Source organism: Biomphalaria glabrata, chromosome 9 (assembly GCF_947242115.1).
Source record: "Biomphalaria glabrata chromosome 9, xgBioGlab47.1, whole genome shotgun sequence".
NCBI classification, from domain to species: domain Eukaryota; kingdom Metazoa; phylum Mollusca; class Gastropoda; family Planorbidae; genus Biomphalaria; species Biomphalaria glabrata.
This window is the reverse complement of record NC_074719.1, coordinates 26794254-26816883: the sequence shown is the minus strand read 5'-3', so window position 1 is coordinate 26816883 and position 22630 is coordinate 26794254. Positions and strand designations below refer to the sequence as shown.

The following is a 22630-nucleotide window of genomic DNA, read 5'->3' as shown; positions in this document are numbered from 1 at the left end:
GCCCTGCTAGCTCACAATGAACATGACCTACAGAACGCGGTAAACGAATTTGCATACACTGCCGCCTCTTTCGGTCTATCTATAAACCTCGGGAAAACAGAAGTCATGTTCCAGAAGTCGCCCAATAAAACATACTCAGCCCCAAGGATCACCGTAAATGGACAGCCCTTTAATGTGGTAGACCACTTCACATATCTAGGTAGTATAGTGTCAAATGACGCCTCACTTTCAAGGGAAGCTGATAACCGTCTGGCCAGGGCCAGTAGCGCTTTTGGACGCTTTCAGGCGAGAGTTTGGCGGAACAGATTGCTCCGCCTGCCTACAAAATCAGTGTCTACCAGGCGGTGGTTCTCTCAACCCTTCTGTATGGCTCTGAGATATGGACACTATACAGGAAACATCTAAGACTTCTTGAGCGCTTCCACCAAAGATGCTTGCGCTCCATCATGGAAATAATGTGGCAAGACCGCACTACAAACAGCGATGTCCTTGCGAACGCCGGTATGGACAGTATAGAGGGATTTCTTATGGTCCGACAGTTACGCTTGGTAGGGCACGTATCCCGTATGGGAGACGAACGTATGCCAAAGGCTAAAAGGTGGTCGACGTAACAGAGGCGCCTCACGGAAACGCTTCAAAGACCAGCTTAGGCGTCAACGTTCCTTGGCTGACATAAAAGAGAGCACCTGGTTGCATGCTGAGGTTTCCTTTTAAAAAAAAAAAAGACATTGAGCCTTTTCAAAACAATTAGATCAATTATAACACTTCAGTTAGGCCAGGAGAGGCGCGGTAGCTGAGCGGCAAAGCGCTTGGCTTCCGAACCGGGGTCCCGGGTTCCCGGGTTGGAATCCTGGTGAAGACTGGGATATTCAACTTCGGAATCCTTGGACACCCCTGAGTCCAATGGGTACCTGACTTTACTTAGAGAAACTAAAGGCGTCTGTCTTACACTCTTCATTAGAAATATTTGTAACAAAGCCACAGTCAATGTCCTTCAAGGAACATAAAAATTGAGATGTTATATTCTTCCCACTACCTTGTCCATGCATACGGATACATTGAAATATTTTGTTTCTAAATACTAAATACTGGCCAGAGATAGTTCTAAGCCTAAATGTATTGAAGTCTAGTCAATTAGCTTAATCTTAGTTCGTTTATTTGAAACTTTTTATAATGAGACAATTTCATTAATATATTTATTATTAATATATTTGCATTTTTTATATTTTGACAGTGTTTCAATGATTATTTGATTTGATTTGATTTTGATGTAGGCACATCGGCACAATTTAGGTCTACTCTCTCTCTCTCTCTCTACATAACAAGGGCTAAATTCTATACAGTTAAATCATTAAAATCAAGGTCTATTCACAGTTAAAATAGTAAAGGTTGTAAAAATTTGAATTTTTAATATTTATGTGAAATTGTTTACCCTGATGATACGATTCCTTATGCCACTTTTGGGAGTGAAAGTTAATATATTTTAGTGATTCCCAAAGTGGTCTATATAGACCCCCAGGGGTCTACGAAGACCTCCAAGGGGTCTACGAATGTGAAAAAATAAATTGGGGTCTTTGAGATGTCCACGGGGGGTCTACGGTTATAGATTTAAATTAATCAGGTCGTTACTTAATTTTCACACTCCATTAATGAAATTATTTCATACACTAATATATGAGTTGCACCTTAGTTAATCCTTTCAATATTTATCCTGCTATTCAAACGAACAATTTGTGACAGGTGGGGAAATGTGACGTGTGTTTGGCACGTTTTATGTCTAGGGGATGATTATTTTTAATGCTATCACACCCCCACTTATCAGCATATGAATCGGGAGCAGACACGCAACGAGACAAAGCAATGAAAGATAGATACAAAAGTTAAAATAAAGGATATTTATTTACATAAATATACATATAATAATAAAAAGGGGGAGGGTTTGCATCTATCTCTAGTATATTCTATGTTTAATCATCACTCTTGCACATAATAAGAGAGTATGTCACTTTGTCCTCTGACTTAGCTGGTTGTCCTGTTGATGTCGCAGCTGGCTGGGTCCTGGCTTGAGGTTCTGCAGCTGGAGGTGGCGCTCTAGCGGATAGAGGGACGCCGGCGATGTAGCTCTTGTGGAGTCTCAGTCCCAAGTTCTAGCATCTGTAGTGGGCACAGTATGGCGGGTGGCCGGATACCGTGGGCACAAGGTTACTGCGGGCAGAGCTGATCTGCCGTGGGCAGCGTAGTTGACAGGATATGTCCAGTGAGTTGCAGAGGGTTGGCGTAGCTATGACGTCTCACACAGATCTGGTCTATTGGGACGTCGCACCTAATAGCTTGACAGGTGGGCTGTCGAATAGGCGGGCAATGCCGATAGCGCCAAGTAGTAGAGTTGAGTAGATCTCAGTAGGCAAAGGCAGCGCTGAATAGCACTAAGCACAACTGCAGGTAAATGGATCGTTGATCCAGTAACTAGGCAATAGGTGATTCTTGATAGCAACTAGGCAAGTGCAGCGCTGATTAGCACTAAGCACATAGATAGGCCAGTAGGCAAATAGGCAGGTAAGTAATCCGATAAATAGGCAGACACCTGAGGGAGGCTGCGGATAAATAAAGACAAGTTAGGACATGTCTCTCATGCATCTTATCGATGCCCTCGACTGAGGTGCATTCGTCAGATTGGTAAAATTGCTTTTGAGCACAAAAGGGGAGATGATGACAAATGGGATTTGGAATACTAGATGGCTGATAGTAGCAATATAAAAATGTACATAAGAGGGAAAGTAATAATATAAAAATGTACACAAGAGGGAAAGTAATAATATAAAAATGTACACAGAAGGGGAAATAATAGTCTCAAATAAACAACACAGGTGGATAGAGAAAGAAAAGGGGGGGGGTGAGTTGGGCGGTGGTCAGCGATCGAGACGCTTTGATTGCATATGACCGTGGGTCGAGAACAATGGAGCGTGCTTGAATGTCCCTTCAAGCGGCGCAACTCTCCTTAGAGTAAAATGAGTAAAGGGGAGATAATTCATATATCTTCTCCAAACGCAGTATCAGTGCGCTAGTAAAATTATCAAGGCGGCCAACCGAGATAAAGGAGATAAAATAAGGTGTACAAATATATACATGGTTGCATCAACGATCAATTGAGCAACGTAGCATTAATAGATTAATGCAATACTAAAATATATACATAGCACATGTTTATGTTTTCTACTTACGCCAGTGAGAAATACACAATGCACTAATTAAATATAAATGAACTAAGCAAAATACACATGATAAAATCCAATGGAAATATACACAGAGTAATTAAGATGGAACTTGTGATTAAGTTCGGCTTACCACCAGGTATTCCTCTAGGAGGGAGAATAAATGATATAGTCCAGACTCGATAGCTCAGCTCGAATGAGAATGAAAGAGTCTGATTTTATTTGGATCTACTTTATATAGGCCTGGAAAATGCGAGCGGAAGCAGGAAGTGTCCTAAGCTAAGATTTATCTTACACGTGGGTGGATTTGACTCGAGGTGGGAGCCGCACCTTGGAATATTACGCGGTGTGTTGACCCGGGTAATCTCTTAGATCAAAGAGAGACGTGAGAGAAGGATTAGCTTGCATTCAAACCAAGGTGGTGTCAACCGCGACCGTCCTTCAGACATCCGGCGGGCAAGACAAAAGAGATTGTGTGTCTACCTTTCCCCGATCAAGGGCAGATAAATGAAAGGACGCGCCTTAGCTATCTCCAAGGTGGTCAACTAAGTCTAGCCTGGAGCGGAAAAGGTGTGGCGGGTGAATGATTTAGGGGTAGGATGGGGAAATAATTAAAATAAAATGAATAAATAATGAAAAATAATAATTAATGCTGTGATAATTTAGAGTGACTCTGACAGCGAGTTTTTGACTTGTCACACAATTCAATTTCAATACTTATTTAAATATCTTAAATTTGTCTACATGTAACTAATTATTTAGGAGAAAAAAAAGAAATGTAGACAGTACAGTATTAATTATTTGAAATTGGGAGTCATTCCTTCCTTGTCAAACAAGCTGTTGCCTAAGTGACTTTTTATGACGATATGAAACCAGTTAAGCTGGAGGATCATCTGAGACAATGCCACCATGACAAAAAATTACATTTGAAAAACATTCGAACACTCAAATTTCACAATAGACCCACAAAATCTCTCTTCTACATCATATAGAGAAAATGATGGTTTGTAAGCGTCTTACAGGATTTCTTTACTTATAGCAAAATACGGAAAACAGCAAAGGTCAAACATTGATTATACCAGCAGTTTTACACAAACCTACATCTGTTATTATTAAAAGAATTTATTTAAGCAACAATATAGTTCAAGGTCGCTTCGGTGGTATGAGTATACAATTCTTATGTAAATCTTTGCAAAAGACATAAATACAGTTTGGTCTGACAAGGTGTAGCGCTGTCTTATGGTCACCATCTCCTCTCATTTATGCTTATGGTGCCTTCTGGGCATAGGCCACCAACCAGCTTCCTCCAGGATCTCGGCGAGTCTCTCCAATTGTCCCCACGTCTTGCCCATCTGCTTGGCATCTGTTTCCAAATCGCGGTGCCATGGTAAAGCTCCAGCAGCCTTCCATCAGCTGATGAACACCTGGGGATCACCACCACCAAGGTTAGGCTCTTTAACACCATTTTAAGCCAATACTACTTTATGGAGCAGAGACCTGGAGAACCACCATCACCACCATGAAACAAATCCAGGTATTCCTCAATACCTACCTGAGGAAGATTCTTATGATCCGCTGGCGAGACAAGATCTCGAATGAGGAACTGTGTCAAAGAACAAAGCAGCAGCCCATTAAAGTAGATATCCTACAGAGACTCTGGAGATGGATAGGCCACAAGCTTCGCAAGCCTGCATCCAACATAACAAGGCAAGTCCTAACCTGGAACCCCAAAGGAAAGAGAAAGAGGGGACGGCCCATGAATATATGGCGCTAATGGTCACTGTCTCCTTATACAGGGTGAGTCAGAAAAATGTATACACACTTTGAACTGTCATTGACAATTTATTTCCTGTTCTACAATGCTAAATTTCAGCACATGGAAAGCTCGAAGCTTATTGGTTTAGGCTCCAGTTACTCGCCTTAGCCCCTTCTCCTGTTAATCAAAACAGTTCCGCAGATTCAATATTTTAGCCACACGTGAAAGATCAAGAAATAATAATAATAATTGTATTTATAAAGCGCTGTTAACAAACAAAATGTAGGCTCAAGGCGCTGTCATAACATCACAAACACAAACACGACAATAGAAATACACGAGAAGCTGCTCTTTGCGAAACTTTTTAGAATGATACTTAAGGCATATTAATTAATTAATTAATTAATATTTAATGTTGGAAAGACCACTTCATAGAATAACAAATTTGTATATGAACCATAATATCCGTAGTTGTGTTGTTTTAAATTACATTTTCACTCTTCAAACTTCAACTCACTAAAGTTAGAAATTTGTTTAAAAAAAATGTTTTGATGAATTTGCAAAAAATGTGCAAGTTGAGCAGGGGGTCTACCGAAAACCAGAAAACATGGTAAGGGGTCTACGAGACAAAAAAGTTTGGGAACCACTGATATATTTGGAAACGGGAAAAAAAGCTGATGTTATTTTCTAATTTATTTCCAATGGTCTAAACATCATGGAATGACAGTTGTACGTTTATGCGCCGATAATACTTACATGAACTTTGGAGGACTGAGCCTGAAATACTATTTCTTTACAAGTGATTCGAAACCTGCATTGAAAACCCGTCTGTTAAATTATGTCTGAACCATAGACTTATAGACTAGATCTAGACTGGACATGGAAACTTTTGGACACTACACAAAATGTCGAGAAAATGTAGTAGAAAGTTGGATGAAGTCAAGTTGTTTTGTAAAGTAGTTAAAAGAAGTAAGGTTGTTTTGTCAAGTAGTTCAAAGGAGTAAGGTTGTTTTGTCAAGTAGTTCAAAGAAGTAAGGTTGTTTTGTCAAGTAGTTCAAAGGAGTAAGGTTGTTTTGTCAAGTAGTTCAAAGGAGTAAGGTTGTTTTGTCAAGTAGTTCAAAGGAGTAAGGTTGTTTTGTCAAGTAGTTCAAAGGAGTAAGGTTGTTTTGTCAAGTAGTTCAAAGGAGTAAGGTTGTTTTGTCAAGTAGTTCAAAGGAGTAAGGTTGTTTTGTCAAGTAGTTCAAAGGAGTAAGGTTGTTTTGTCAAGTAGTTCAAAGGAGTAAGGTTGTTTTGTCAAGTAGTTCAAAGGAGTAAGGTTGTTTTGTCAAGTAGTTCAAAGGAGTAAGGTTGTTTTGTCAAGTAGTTCAAAGGAGTAAGGTTGTTTTGTCAAGTAGTTCAAAGGAGTAAGGTTGTTTTGTCAAGTAGTTCAAAGGAGTAAGGTTGTTTTGTCAAGTAGTTCAAAGGAGTAAGGTTGTTTTGTCAAGTAGTTCAAAGAAGTAAGGTTGTTTTGTCAAGTAGTTCAAAGAAGTAAGGTTGTTTTGTCAAGTAGTTCAAAGGAGTAAGGTTGTTTTTGTTTTTTTCAACCCTAACCTATGTAACATATAATTTAATTTTTAGATCTAGTAATTGAACATCAAAAATAAAAGTAATCTCGTCTCATAATTATTATTTTGCAATTTTTAGATACATAATCTAGAAAGATCTAGGCAATCAATCTATTTAATTGTACATAAGATGACTTAAATCAACATGAATTATTTTCATCTAGGATTTTTGAAACATTATCTCAATGGAAACAAACAGGAAATGGCTTTGTTTCATATATTTGCCTGAATATCCGAGAAATGATTTTGCATTATTTCTAACCTTAAAAACTTTTCTAAGACAAAATTGACTGACTGGGGCGACTCTCAACCTTTTGTTGCTGCGACTCCCTAAAACGACTCTCCACTAGACGGCGACCCCCTAAAACGACTCTCCACTAGACAGCGACCCCCTAAAACGACTCTCCACTAGACGGCGACCCCCTAAAACGACTCTCCATTAGACGGCGACCCCCTAAAACGACTCTCCACTAGACGGCGACCCCCTAAAACGACTCTCCACTAGACAGCGACCCCCTAAAACGACTCTCCACTAGACGGCGACCCCCTAAAACGACTCTCCACTAGACAGCGACCCCCTAAAACGACTCTCCACTAGACGGCGACCCCCTAAAACGACTCTCCATTAGACAGCGACTCCCTAAAACGACTTTCCACTAGACAGCGACCCCCTAAAACGACTCTCCATTAGACAGCGACCCCCTAAAACGACTCTCCATTAGACGGCGACCCCCTAAAACGACTCTCCACTAGACGGCGACCCCCTAAAACGACTCTCCACTAGACGGCGACCCCCTAAAACGACTCTCCACTAGACGGCGACCCCCTAAAACGACTCTCCACTAGACGGCGACCCCCTAAAACGAATCTCCACTAGACGGCGACCCCCAACCGTATTTTTTCTTTTTCATTCCTAGGGCCTAGGTGAATGATTTGTTGGATGTAGTGTCAGTTGTAGACATGGAACACGGACAATATCATTGTCATGAGTGTCAAATCAATGTCATTGTCATGAGTGTCAAATCAATGTCTTTTAGAATTTAATGGCTAACAAAAAGTTTATTTTATGACTTGCATTTATTAATTTTTCTATTGCGTATTCACCATATTCACGTGCAAACTTGTGTGACAATTTGAAAAGTATAACGAAACATGGGGGATGATAAGGAAAACTCCATTGCTACATATTTGTAAATACGCCAGCGTTGGTTGGAGTCTTTGTAAGAGAACAATGAATGTCATCCTTAGCATCAAGTCAACTTCTTTATTTAGACTTGATAACTAACAGTCTAGAAAACCCTGCTTCTCAAAAATATATGCCTACTGCTAGAAATGGATAAAGAAATGGGATATGACTGCGAAAACGTGAATCCAGAATTGTGTCACTGACATTGAAAAACAATCATTTTTAGCTGCATCGCTTTTGATGAGCTCAATAAACTCTTTCTGTCTGCGGAACATCTTCAACTTTGACTTCTAGGAATTGTAATCATGATGTCTTCTAAATTTGTAAGTTTGGTGGAATGTCCCTCGCACGCTAGTGTTAATGTTCTATTACAGAAACTACCATTGTAGTCGGTCTCAGATTCAATGCCCCTTTTTCCTCAAAGAAAGCAGAAAAAATTTGCTGGATCTAATTTTTATTTTCACGCAGTATTGTTTGTTGAAGTTGACGTTTCATTTCGACGAACGGATCTTTTCAGACAAATCGAGGCATAATGTATATGATCCTTGCATTGAAACATTTAATTATTCAAGGTGATAAAGATGTCTACAAGGTCGGCTATTTTCTGTGTATTTCTTTCTAAAAAAAAATTCTTCTAGAAGATTAAAAAAAAACACTCTTTGGAACCTTGCCTCTCGTCAGCCACGTCACATCAGTGGGAGATAGCAGGACACGTTGAAGCCACCAAGGTCAGTAGAAAGAAGGAACTCTCAATGACCAATGACATGTTACACTCACTAACGTTAATTGCCATCTTTATCCTCTAGCAAAATACCCTTCTGAAATATGTCACTGTAAATTTTTATTAAATTTCTTTTTGACGAGTTTGCAAAATTGAAAGCAATGTGGATATTGTCTCTTTGTTTTGTTATATCAAATGAGAATGTATACAACCTATGGTGCCAACTATACTGTTACAAAATAAATAAATAATTCAGATCATAAATAAAAAGTTTTTAAAACCCAAATTTCAGATGATCTTAGGCGACCCCTGACAAAAGGTCATTCGAACCCTAAAGTGTTCGCGACCCACATATTGAGAACCCATGCCCTAGAACCGGAAAATAGAGTTTACGTACAAATGCATTTTGATATCGATTAGTCTGTGAATCGTTCAGTCGCGGATAAGAATTTATTTCCGGTTTCCAGTCTATGGTCTGAATTTTGTACACAACATTGAGGCATTATTCCCAATGTCTCGTTTGTAAGTGTATGCAAGTCTGTGTATAATTGTCTCGTTCGTAGGTGTATGCAAGTCTGTGTATAATTGTCTCGTTCGTAGGTGTATGCAAGTCTGTGTATATAAATTGTCTCGTTTGTAAGTGTATGCAAGTCTGTGTATAATTGTCTCGTTCGTAGGTGTATGCAAGTCTGTGTATATAAATTGTCTCGTTCGTAGGTGTATGCAAGTCTGTGTATAATTATCTCGTTCGTAGGTGTATGCAAGTCTGTTTATATAAATTGTCTCGTTCGTAGGTGTATCCAAGTGTGTATATAAATTGTCTCGTTCGTAGGTGTATGCAAGTCTGTGTATAATTGTCTCGTTCGTAGGTGTATGCAAGTCTGTGTATAATTGTCTTGTTCGTAGGTGTATGCAAGTCTGTGTATATAAATTGTCTCGTTCGTAGGTGTATGCAAGTCTGTGTATAATTGTCTCGTTCGTAGGTGTATGCAAGTCTGTGTATATAAATTGTCTCGTTCGTAGGTGTATGCAAGTCTGTGTATAATTGTCTCGTTCGTAGGTGTATGCAAGTCTGTGTATATAAATTGTCTCGTTCGTAGGTGTATGCAAGTCTGTGTATATAAATTGTCTCGTTCGTAGGTGTATGCAAGTCTTTGTATATAAATTGTCTCGTTCGTAGGTGTATGCAAGTCTGTGTATATAAATTGTCTCGTTCGTAGGTGTATGCAAGTCTGTGTATATAAATTGTCTCGTTCGTAGGTGTATGCAAGTCTGTTTATAATTGTCTCGTTCGTAGGTGTATGCAAGTCTGTGTATATAAATTGTCTCGTTCGTAGGTGTATGCAAGTCTGTTTATAATTGTCTCGTTCGTAGGTGTATGCAAGTCTGTGTATATAAATTGTCTCGTTCGTAGGTGTATGCAAGTCTTTGTATATAAATTGTCTCGTTCGTAGGTGTATGCAAGTCTGTGTATATAAATTGTCTCGTTCGTATCAGTTTACCCCACCCCCCTAAACGCAAGGCTCGAATTATTTTATTTCTTTTTGTTACGCGAACCTCAAAGAGATTGTGGAATTGTTATATCTCTGCTACTAGGCTAGTGCGCACCACTGCAAGTAGAGTCAAGCTGTTATGGTAGATATCATGGGCGTAGCCAGGATTTTTTTTCGGGGAAGGGTGGGTGGGGAATTCCCCCCCCCCCCGCGGAAAAAAATATATACATATGTGTGTGTGTGTGTACATAATTAATCTTTATTACTTTCGGAAGACGTTTATTGTGCCCTAGAATAGGTTCTTCCTGGAATTAGTGGAAATCTTGTAGACGCCCCGGCCTTGCTAGCAAGGGGGTCTGGGGGAGCTCGTAGTGCTCCCCCAGCGCGGGGCAAAGCCCCGCCGCCGAGCACTATTTCTGGTATTGAAAGTCAACAAAATGCCTATTCTGAGGTATATACAGTGCATTATCTTGCTATTAAAAAGTTTTATTTCAAAAACCTAATGTGCTATTGTTACTGACAGACCCTCTCCGCGGTTCGGCGCATTTTCCGACAAGCTGTATCCGCAACCCTTATTATGCGTAATTCATTTTGTCGGACAACATGTCCCGCAAAACCTCATGCGACGCTCTGTCACAACCTTACTAAGGGTTCGACTCCCAGTTCGGCATATGATTTCTTTTATTTAGACCCGATCTCTATAACTGACTCCTAAAATCTGTCTTAGCCTTAATGAAGCCCAGCCACTGGTAGAAATTTGTAACCTCTCATGACTACGCTCTTGGAATTACATGTCTGAGGGGTTTTAAAATAAAATCTCTGGAGTTTTATTGTTTTGTTTTTTTTTTAAATTCAAAACCCCATTTAGCTACGGTCATAGAATTTGGTGACTGTAGTTTGCTTCAAAATAATATTGAAGAGAGAGGTTTTCAACTCAAAACGCTCTGTAGGGGAATTTTAAACTCAAAACCATCTGAAAGGGTTTTAAATTTTAAAAAAAGCCATCTGGAGGAGGGGGATTTAAACTCAAAACCCCTCATTAGCTTAGCTACGCTCAAAGAATTTTAGTGTGTAATTTGCTTCTTTTATATTGAAGAGGTATTTTTTAGCATCAAAACCCTCTGAAGGGGGGTTTAAACTCAAACCCCCCTTTGGCTACGCTCATAGCATTTTGATTGCGTAATTTGCTTTTTTTAATATTGAAGAGGTATTTTTCAGCTTCGAACCCCGATGGCAGGGGGTTTTAAACTCAAAACCCCTTTGGCTACGCTCATAGATTTTATAGTGTGTAATTTGCTTTTTTTTTTTTTGTATTTATGAGGTACTTTTTAGCTTCAAACCCCAACTGGAGGGGGTGGGGGTTAAACTCAAAACCCCTTTGGCTACGCTCATAGAATTTTGAGTGTGTAATTTGCTTTTTTTTTATATTGAGAGGCGGTTTTTAAAGTCAAAATCTTCCTTAGCTGTTTTCTAGGAATTTGGGGATTGTCGTTTGCATTTGTTTTTGTAGTTTTGTTGATAGAAGAGGGGGATTTAACTGCAAAACCCTGGTAGGGGGTTTTAAACTCAAAACCCCTGGTAGGGGGGTTTAAACTCAAAACCCCTGGTAGAGGAATTTTTATCTCAAAACCCCTTGATAGGAATTTTTTTTTTACTCAAAACCCTCTGGTAGGGGGTTTTAAACTCAAAACCCCTGGCAGGGGGTTTTAAACTCAAAATCCCTGGCAGGGGGTTTTAAACTCAAAACCCCCTGGTAGAGGGATTTTTATCTCAAAACCCTCTGATAGGGGTTTTGTGACTCAAAACCCTCTGGTAGGGGGTTTAAAACTCGAAACCCCCTGGTAGAGGGTTTTTAACTCAAAAGAATTAGAATATTGTAAGTTAATACTTCGTATCATCCTCTATTTAGGATCTTTTAAAATGTCTATTGACTTAAAACGTTTTTAAAGAAGACATTTCCAAACGTTCCCGCTCATGTAATTCATCTCGAAGAGTTGTTTTACATAAATTCATTGGCGTCAAACGATATTTTATTTACAGCGGGAACATCAAGTATACCTATTTATAGGTTCAACCTTGGAGCCTATAAGCATAGATTAAATTGTAGTCTGTAGACTTATTATTGAGATCTGTGTTTAGATCTACCGTTATATAGATCTAAGAGCATTAGGAAAACTCTCTTGATGAAAAAAAAAACTCATCCACACCCTCACTACCAAAAACAAATACACACACACACACACACACACATACAAGCACATCTTTCTTTTTTTTTTCATTGTGCAAGAACTTAGATAAGAAACATCTTCCTAAATTAGTACTAATTACTGTAACCAAAGGGCACGGTAGCAGGCTTATGGGTGTCGCGTCCTGGCCTGATACACAGTGGCTAAGTACATATCGTAAGTAAAATAAAAACAAAAACAGTACTAACGAGGAGTTACTTGACAATCTCAAATTTATAAGAATATCGATATCAAATCAAGACACTAAACAAAAGAGTAATATTCAAGTTGGGAAAAGTAAATTCAACCGTAATATTTATTTACACTGTCAAAATGCTGTCTTACATGGGCGTAGCTAGGGGGATTCTTGGCGTTCAACCCTCCCCCCCCCCCGAAATGATTTATGTGACTGATTTTTTGCTCATTGTATTGATTAAAAAAATAAAAAGAACCAACTAGCAATTGTGTTTATTGGAACATATTTGATTGGGAAGGGGTGACACCGACTCTGTCTGGGAGATGTCCATGCTATTCCTAAGTGATCAGTTCACGCTACTCTTCTTATTCCAGAAGAGTTAGTAGAGTCTTATCAAAGACAACGTGTTGTCCTATTTGCTTGTATGTGAAACATAACGCCAAAATAATTTTAGGGCTTGAATATTTCTCGTCCATTGGTGGATTCGATGGGAACCGCCTATTTGTGTGATAAACGATCAATTGCGGCATTTTTTTTGGGCGCCCCTGAGTAAACCCAACTCTAATGCTCCTTAACCGTTGTCCTTATATATACAAGCAACCTTAAATCATCTGCTCAGATGACAAGGTCTGGAAAAGAGACCGTAATATTTGTATTGTTGTCGGTTAGCTATATGTCGCTGCACGAATAGACGTAAACGTGGTGTTAGTGAACGAGTTGTCTTGTTCTCCATAGGCTTGAATTGGCCGACCACATACCTATATTTATATATATAAAGACAGAAAAAAAAAAGATCCCTTTCAGACCATGTGATCCATAGGTCATCTTTTTCTGTGACCTACATTGAACGAGGGTGTCATGTGGCCAGTACTTTTCTCCTACTAATGTCAGGTACCCATTAGAGTGGCTGGACTCAGTCACACCCAAAGATGCCAAAATAAAAAGTCACAGTCTTTAACAGGATTCGAACCCGACCCAGGTTCATGAGCCATGCTCTTTGCCACTCAGACACCGCGCCTCCTATATATTATATAGGGTTAATGTATGTTCGACCTACTGACACTCGTGACCCAGGCAAATCCCACAAGTCAACGTCTGTCAATGCCAGTCAATGGACAAGGGCAGAACTACTAGTGCACGCAAATATGACCCATGTTGTGATCATGTGATCTAAAGACTCCACAGACGAGAGACAGTGTGTAAGAGAGGACAGTCCAGGACTGCAAAGAAGTATGTAGCTGTACGAGTTCAGGGGTAGACTAAGAGACTTGTGTGTTTAGACGGCAGTTTCGCTAAGTACAACAAAGCATTTGAAGTTAGTGTAGCCAGTTGTGTAGTATTGGCTGTTAGTGTAATCGTGGTTAAAGTATCACATTGTTTTATGGAACTCTTGTTGTCAAGTTCTTGTGTTCGTGAGTGACCTCCAACTGTCTCGTTCTGAGGCCACATGCAACAAGGTGCTCTCTTCTATGTCAACCAAGAAAAGATGACGCCTAAGCTGGTATTTGAAGTGTTTTCCTGGGGCGTCTCTGTGACGTCGACTCCCTTATAGCTCACCAAAAAAGACTGCTTTTGGCATACGTTCGTCTCCCATACGGAATACGTGTCTTGGCCAGCTTAACTGTTGGACCATAAGAAGTCCCTCTATACTGTCTAAACCGGATTTCGCAAGGACATCGCTGTTTGTAGTGCGGTCTTGCCACCGTATATCCATGATGGAGCGCAAGCACCTTTGGTGAAAACGCTCGAGTAGTCTTAATTGTTTTCTGTATAGTGTCCATGTCTCAGAGCCATATAAAAGGGTTGAGAGAACCACCGCCTCGTGGACATTTATTTTTGTAGGCAGGCGGAGCGATTTATTCCGCCAAACTCTCCCCTGAAGGCCAAACGTCTATCAACTTCCCTTGAAAGTGAGGCGTCATTTGACACTATACTACCTAGATATGTGAAGTGTTCTTCCACATTAAGGGGCTGTCTGTTTTCGGTGATCCTTGGAGCTGAGTTGGTTATATTAAATGACTTCTGAAACATGACTTTTGTTTTCCCGATGTTTATAGATAAACCAAAAGAGGCTGCAGCGAATGTAAATTCGTTAATCGCATTCTGGAGATCATATTCATTGCGAGCTAGCAGGGCGCAATCTTCGGCATACAGAAGCTCCGTTATGACCATCTCTTTTGTTTTTGTATGGGATAGTGGACGTGGAAGATTGAACACATTGCCGTCAGAATGAAACCTGATGTAGTCGCTGCCTCATTCGACCCAGCATTACGCCAAAGAAGATAGCGAATAGAGTAGGAGCAAGTACACAGCCCTGCTTCACGTCATTTTCTATTGGAAAGTGATCAGACAGGTCACCATTGATCTTTTTGTCCCACGTGAAACTGCTTGAGAATGGATAGGAACATAGGTGGGCATCCCAGCCTGGCCAAAATCCTCCACAACCATCGCGACTGACCGTGTCGAAAGCCTTGGTGAGGTCCACAAAGGCAGCGTATAGGTTTAGGTTCTGCTCTTTGCCTTTTTCTTTTAACTTTCGCAAAATAAATCTCATGTCAGACGTACCTCTACTTGCTCTGAAGCCACATTGGCTCCCAGATAACACCTCGTCCACTAAAGAGTGGGTAAGTCAGTCGAGCAATACTCGAGCAAATCTTTCCTGCTACTGACAGAAGTGTAATGCCTCGATAGTTGGAACAGTTAGACTCGTCACCCTTTTTGTATAGGGATATGATTACGGATTCTCGAATCTCAGGTGGGATCATGCACTTTTCCCAGTATATAGCGAACAAGTCTGTAAGCCTTTTAGTTAGGGCGACACAACCCATTTTAAATATTTCAGCCGAAAGCCCATCACAGCCAGGTGCTTTGTTTTTCTATATTATATATGTATATATCATGGGCGTAGCCATGATTTTTTTTCGGGGAGGGTTTTGGGGGTGTGTGTACATAATTAATCTTTATTACATTCTGACCCTTTCGGAAAACGTTTATTGTGCCCTAGAATAGGTTCTTCCTGGAATTAGTGGAAAACTTGTATTGAAAGCCAACAAAATGCATATTCTGAGGTATCTACAGTGCATTATCTTGCTATTAAAAAGTTTTATTTCAAAAACCTAATGTGCTATTCTTACTGACTTAGACCCTCTCGTGCCGTTCGGCGCATTTTCCGGCAAGCTGTTTCCACAAAAATCTGTCACTGGTAATGTCTGAAGCCTCTTCCCACCTGCTATGAGGATCTTCATGAATGTGTGGCTCCAAGTTGTACTAGGATGTCATCGCAACTCTTATTATGCGTAATTCATTTTGTCGGAGAACATGTCCAACAAAACCTCATGCGACGCTCTGTCACAACCTTACTAAGGGTTCGACTCCCAGTTCGGCATTTGATTTCTTTGATAAGAAACTACACTACATGTACAAGATCAAAATTCTGATTTTCTGTTGTGATTTTTAATTTGAATAATTTAATTTCCATCCAAATGTAATACATAACTATAACACAAAATACAATATGCATTATAAATGTCTATTTTAACATTTGTATTAGGTAAATTACAGTTGGCGTCCTTGTTGGACACATTTTAAACGAAGTGCGGAAGTAGAATTTTTATGACGAAATAAAATACATACATTCATTTTTTTAATATATTTTCATCAAACATTACTTTTCCATCATTAAATCTCCGACTTTGAAAAACCTAAAATAAGAAATACAAGATTACAAAGACAGTTTATGTGGAGACACAAACGGAAAATCTGTCCTCGAAGTGCTCCACTCAGAAAGGTAAAAAGGCAGGTTTCAATATTTTTTAGAAAGAATATCAGAAACTATGAACTAAGTTTGTAGTTAATAGTTTCTGATATAAACTACAAACTATTACTATCTACAATCTACAACCTTAGTGTCGTGCGCATCTTGTAGGGTATTTTCGTTTGAGCACCATAAGGTCTTATTAGTTCTGTTCCTAAGGATGCGCTATATTGGTGTCATTGTTCTCTTGGTGTGCCTTGAGATTGAGTTATCTGTGTGGTGTTCTTCCCCAGTATTGGGTAAGTTAGTTTATTTTACAATCTTTTACATGTCATAGATCTAAAATCGTTTCTCTTATAATCGTGAGAATGGCGGTATCAAAGGAGTGCGTATTTTTCTTATCTAGGGACGCAGGCTTGGGACTCTGCTGGAGTCAAGTCTGAGTTGTAGGCTTGGTAGTTGACTTTTGCCCGTGACGTTGGGTTGGCGTTGTGAGGCCTGATTGACTACGGCACTGAGATTAAGGTGTGCTATAGTCCTTTGAATGTAATCTGTAATTGCTATTGATATTTATTCATAATGTATGCCTCATAATATCATATATATCATTAACTCATTAAACCTTTGTTGTTATATGCAATATTGTTATTCACTAGTATACGTTAATATTTGGTTTATTCGTTCCTAGATATTTATTGCATAAATTGATTACTAGACTGTTAGGGGTGCCCAGGCAGACAAGCCAAGGCTAAATTATAACCCCGGCATAAAGTTAATAAACACTGTTCAGGTGGGGAGCCCGGCGAAGTACATCATACCCTAGATGAGCGCAAGGACAAAACCCACCTGACACTTATCTCCTTACCTTTGATACAAAACGAGAGACATGCACGTGTTGATAGTGATTCTAGTTTAACTCACGACTTGATACCACATGATATGGATATATATTCATGTTATCATTATTACATTGTTCATATTCATATGTAATCAATGAACTGATATATATGAAGATTTAGTTCAATGTGAACCTGGTCTAACTGATGTTTTGAAATGATTATCTAGTTGTAAAGGGCCAATCTCTCATTCAAAGCCTCAACGAAGAAACGTTTCTGTTGTATCTCTGCTAGTGGCTACATACTGGGATGGTGCTTTACGCGTATCATATGAAAAACTGTTGTTGTTTTAACTTATATTCACTTCATGAGCATTTTGTTTAAGTTATAAGTAGCTGATATGAAAGAAAGTCCTTAATTTAGTAATATATTTTAAAAAATAACCTTATGACAAAAGGTCTTAGGCCTTTCCGATAAATAAATTACAAATTTGAAATAATAATAAGAAGAAGAAGAATCTTTATTATCCGTAAGGAAATTTGTTTTACAATTTGTGCATTACACCAAACAAAAAACACTATAACTATAAGAAACCAAAGTGTACATTCACACCAGACTCACTCATAATTTACATGTGACAAAGTTTATACCAGATTGTTCTTATTTAATGATTTGATTGCCAGGGGAACAAAAGAGTGTTTGTGTCTGTTTGTCTTTGCTATCGGTGTCTTGTATCTCTTTTGTGATGGTAAAATATGTTGTATTTTTAAGAAAAAACTGCTCTCATAGACTATTATACGCTAAAATTTCAATTTTTCGCATTCAGGAAACTAAAAAAAAAAACAACTATTGCAGCAGAACTTTGAAAGATCCAAAATATCATGATGTCGGATTTTCAATAAATGGTCTAGTTTATTAGATCTAAGCGGGACGGACGGACGGACTGACCATATGAAAATAACAGTGGTTATTCCCTTTTCGGTGGCGCTAATAATTAGCAAAACTTTTAACTGTTTGTTTATGAAATGTATTAGAAACTCGACAGATAAGTTATCTTTCGTTTCCAGGCCTTGAAAGGTGGGTTCAAGGAAATTACTATTTCATGCTATCTCCGAAGACTTGATTTTACTGAAACAAACACTGTGCTTCTAAGAATTTTGTTCTTATCAATGCTGATCCAACGGCGGAGTATTGCCATGTCTCTATCTGAGTCTATAGCTAGAGCTCTCTCCTATTATTTACAGCCTAAGATTACCTTGTACGTTCAATTATCACTGGTAGGATAGAAGTCTGCAGATAGATCTAGAAGTGAAATTGTAACTGGTTGTTAGTACAATGCATAAATAACATCGAAGGTGAACTATAAAGTAGCAAGCTCTGCAGACTTTATTTAGCTAGCATAGTGCGAGTAATTTGTAACCTGTAGAACTCAATCAAAGTTATTCCAGATACAAAACAAGCAAAATAAAAAAAAGTCCTTAAAAAACAAATAACAAAGCTTATCTAACGGGGAAAAATGCCGTCCGTAAAACTATGTCTACTAATAATGTACGAGTTGTTTCTCTTAATCGATATCAAACAAAATAATTAATTACCTATAATTAATTGACTAATTGAGTATTTGTGTTTATTGGTTCATGTTTTGTTAGGTACAATAAATAATTGTTTAAAGTATCAACCTGATTGGAGAATTGGTGATTGAGAAATTGAGTTAACAATTATTTAAGGTGACTAAACCCAACAGATTTAGCCATATCTGTGAATTCTGAAGTATTTGCTTAATTGTCTAATTGGTTAAATTTTGTATTGATTTATATCTTATATATGTCAATGAATAATTGTGCGAAGTTTCAGCTTGATCCGAGATTGGGTGTGGGAGAAATAACGTATAAACACTTTTTACCGGACAGACAGACAGAGTGACTTGATATTAGCTTTGTAAAAATCAACTCAGAATGTCAAGTTTTTGTGGGATTCCAATGGAATTTGAAATTCAATGAGCTTTTAAGTTAACTGAAAAGAGTTCAACCTGTCCAAAGTGATGACATAATTGTGCCCCCTCCCATTGGTACTTCTTGAGAACCTTCTTCTGTGACATTGACATTTCCAGCCAGCGAGAAGTTTTTTTCTTAGAAAAATATTGTTGCACCCCTGACTGTACCGTCACAACACAGGAAAGAAGTCTGTGTGTCCTGTTTATACGTTAATGCGTAAAGAAAAGTTTGCTTGAGGAGCCAAGGCTCATGTTTGGACTGAGGATATAAATAGATTTTAAGTTACACACCAGTAAGTCTATCAACATTCGTGTATGTTATTGTGTAGTTAGTTACAAATAAGAAGTTACGTGGTGTGAATGTTAAAATGTAACTGCCAGTACACAGTTGTGTGTTACGTTGTGTGTGTGTAGGCTAAGAGAACAGATGGTTGAAGTTTGAGAAACAAATTGAACTACTTTGGTTCCCGTCTGTGTGGGTGTGTGTGGGTGTGTTGTTTTGTAGCATCGTATAAATACATTGGATTAAAATAGAAAAATAAAACTGTACCGTCTCGTCCAGTAAGACTATTTGAAAGATTGTATAAGCCTAAATGTAGATATTTGTACAGACATTATAATCAGCTGAGCATCACACAACTGCGTATATAATTAGTTGGATTAGACCAATATAATATGTCTATCTGCCTGGTAAAATGTTTGCATACATTAGTCTTCGATCAAGTTGAAACTTTTCAACAATTATTTATTTTATCTAACTAACCATTAATAAATGAAAACATTAATCAATTTATTAATTATGTATTTGTAATTAATTATTTTTTGGTAGGTAAGTAAATGCTAGTTACTGGGAAATGTTAATGTGTATGTTGAGTTATTTTCCTTATTATGTATTGTACACGTTTTATTTCCCACTTTCCTTCAATCTGAAATTTTACATAATTATTCATACTCGATGACAATACACTAATCGAAAAAAAAAATTAGTTAATTTTGTTTGATCTAGAAAAAGTAAGTTATTTCTGCAGTATTGAGAAATATGGCAGGGATTTTGCGGTTCTTTCTGTTAGATAAGCTTTATCTTATGCCCGTGGCATACTTCTAAGTATCAATTAATATTAATGGACTGGAGATGAAAATATCACAGTCTAAACTCTAAACATCTCTTTTTTTGTATTTCAGATTTAAATGTGATAGACTTAAGGACAAAAGCAATAGAGACTTCTCCCAACGAGAGCTGCTAAAAGTACACAATTTCTTTTCTGTTTAACCAAAGTCCAGACACAAAGATGAAATCAGTTTTAAATCAATATTTGCATCTAGAAAAAATAATTGAAAGAAAATTCTCCTTATGCCGCAATGACATATATTCTTACAATATTGTTCACTTTCTGGCCATTTTGTTCGGATTATAAAAAACAAAAACTACATCACAAAATGAGTGCCTTGTACTTCTGTGTTTAAATTATTTGGCAAAAGGTTCGATCAAGATAATAATGTAAACGTAATAAGCAATACAAGCAGAGGCAACCTTAGCTGTGCGCGGGGTCCTGGGTGAGAGTCATATCAGGGCAACGAATATTTGTACCATGGGTTGCCCTACTCGCTACCCACTAAAGTCTCTGATACGAGAAATATCCGATGCATAGGACTGTATATGTTAACTCAAAGTAACTAAATACTCTTAAGTGCTGTTTACCAACTAGTTCATGTCTATTACTAGTCAGGGATGTATATAAGCATTTTGTGTACATATTTAGATTTGTATTACCTATGAAAACGTTTATTTTTTTTTTATGTTTGCTACAGTTATTCTTAACACATGGAGTCAACTATTGGGACATCTGGATCTCAAGATACAGGTTTGGAAAATACATAGATAGTAATTAGAAATTGGATGGTGCTTCGAATGTATCCATGCCAGTTTCTAGATTGTTATACAAATTTAGTCTAATTTTAATTGTTTTTAAAAAGGTTTTCTTTGAACTGCATGTATAAGAACAATCTTTTGATTACACTTAGATGCTGCCACAAGCCAAGGGAAAGAATCCTCAGTTCAATGGCTCGACTTACTTTATGGTGACATTGTCTCTTGCACTTGTTCTAATTGTTTAGATAGACTCATGCCATGTATGTTTTGACACTGAAATAGAAGGCTTATTACAACATTGTATGATAAGCCTGCTCAGAAAGTACACTACAATAGCTTGAAACTTTGATAAATAACAGACTTAAGAAAATCTCTTTTTCCCCAGGTCACACAGAACTCCAGGAGTCTGAAGGTGCTGAAGCTGATCTCCATAAGCATCGCTCTAATTGCACCAAGAATCCAGGACACGTTGATTTTATACCTGTTGCAGCATTCAACTTGCAGCATTTACCTGATGGCCATCGTGACCAGGATCTACTGGATGTCATCAAAGCTGAAGCAGATTTGACCGTCAGAGTGGATGTCAAGCTGACCAGCCCACAGAGGCAAGAGTTTTGGCCGGATTCTAAAGCCCCTTACCCTTACTTTGATTTGAGAGGAAGTACATGCACTAGAGTGGGGTCGGGAAGGATACGTGAGATTGTAAGCTACAATAATGGGCGGAGTCAGTACGGAGATATGCACGAGCTCAACGTCACTTCCTGCACGTGTCGTAGGTGTCAAGGGTCGTCCACGCCTAAAATCGTTTGGTGGGAAATAGTGATTTGGACAGCGAGGCATGTCGTCTACGATGAGGCTGAGGCAGACCACACCTCCTTTCGATTGTTCTACGACGAAGACAACTGCCCAGAGGTCATTCTGGACAAGGTCACTTTGGGTCAAGTATTTCAAAAAGAAGACTGGTCCCTTCTACGATGCGTGACCTGTGATGACATTCTGGCAGCTACACTGTGCTCGATGATTGAGCGTTGCAATGAGCTCAGAGACAAGGTCTACACCAAATACAGGCGGACAAGGGACGAGGACAAGCTTGCCTTTATAGTATCCCACCCTCATGGATGTCCGAAGCAAATCACAATCGGACGATGGATGGCCAAGATTCGGGAAGATGATTCACACAGCTTTATAACCAAATTTACATACAATGTTAGTACGTGTCCAGGGAGCAGTGGGGCCCAGGTCAATATCCTGGGCTATAGCTGGAAGTGGGTAGATCATGTCCACAGTGGAGCTTTATCTGGTTTAAATTACAGTGCTACAGGACTTGTCAAATGAAGATCTTCTTTTTTTTTTATTAAAGATAATCACAGCAATCTATCGTTTGTTTTAATTTCCATTGTAGGATCCAGTCTGTTATTGTTACTGTTATTGCATACATAAAGAAGGGAAAGCGACAAAAAGAATGTGGAGGTGATATAAGGAAAAATTAATGAATAACGAGGAAGATTGGAAAAGAGTTTAAAATAAATAATTATATATGTAATGTAAAGGACGCTCAATTCAGAGATCACTCTAGCCAAGTAAATATGTGAAGAATAATACTTCATTTTCAAATATACGCTATTACAGCTAGCTAGTGGCCCTTTTTTTTTGACAAGCTTCTATCAACTCACTTTTGGTGAAATCATGTATACATTATTTCTCCGACTTCCCATTCTCGGATCAAGTTAAAACTTTGCAGAGATATTCATTGTCAATGACAAAACATGAATAAATGTATGTAA

General features: G+C 38.5%; 1 long non-coding RNA gene across 1 annotated transcript; it reads left to right on the top strand.

Annotated features, from left to right (window-relative positions):
- Positions 1 to 16277: 16277 nt before the first annotated feature.
- On the top strand, positions 16278 to 16782 carry LOC129928441 (uncharacterized). The gene is made up of 2 exons (XR_008779986.1): positions 16278 to 16446; positions 16554 to 16782. It is a non-coding gene; the product is annotated as an uncharacterized LOC129928441 (long non-coding RNA).
- The last annotated feature ends 5848 nt before the right edge of the window (positions 16783 to 22630 follow it).